The 347-nt window shown below is 66.0% G+C and overlaps 1 protein-coding gene across 1 annotated transcript in view; it reads left to right on the top strand.

Annotated features, from left to right (window-relative positions):
• The window catches only part of CNNM4 (cyclin and CBS domain divalent metal cation transport mediator 4), a gene marked incomplete at its 5' end in the record, with an annotated part of 8,593 nt that overhangs the window by 6,681 nt on the left and 1,565 nt on the right, over nucleotides 1-347 (top strand). The gene's annotated exons all lie outside the window — the stretch shown is intronic.

The following is a 347-nucleotide window of genomic DNA, read 5'->3' on the forward strand; positions in this document are numbered from 1 at the left end:
AAGCCCTCCCAGCCCAGCCCCGGCGCCCATCCGCAAAGCGAGGGTCAGTGTTTACCAGGTTGACAGGTAAACGGTGCGGCTGCATGACGTGCCAAACCCCGCTGCAACCGCATTAACCCGCCGTACTGGGCATCCCCACCCCATTAATGCAGCACCGGGTATTTTGTCCCCCACACCCACACCAGGCCGGCTACTCGGCATCTCATCTGGCTCCATGTGCCGGGAGGCTGTCCTGGTTGCCTCCCCATGCCACCGGCTTTCTCGCCCCACATCCGAGTGCCTCTGGAAGAGGAAGGGCAGCTCCTGCCCCGGTGCAGGCTGCGGCGTGGGGGCTGCGCCTGGCGGCG

Source organism: Phaethon lepturus, unplaced genomic scaffold, assembly GCF_000687285.1.
Source record: "Phaethon lepturus isolate BGI_N335 unplaced genomic scaffold, ASM68728v1 scaffold24786, whole genome shotgun sequence".
Lineage (NCBI taxonomy): Eukaryota > Metazoa > Chordata > Aves > Phaethontiformes > Phaethontidae > Phaethon > Phaethon lepturus.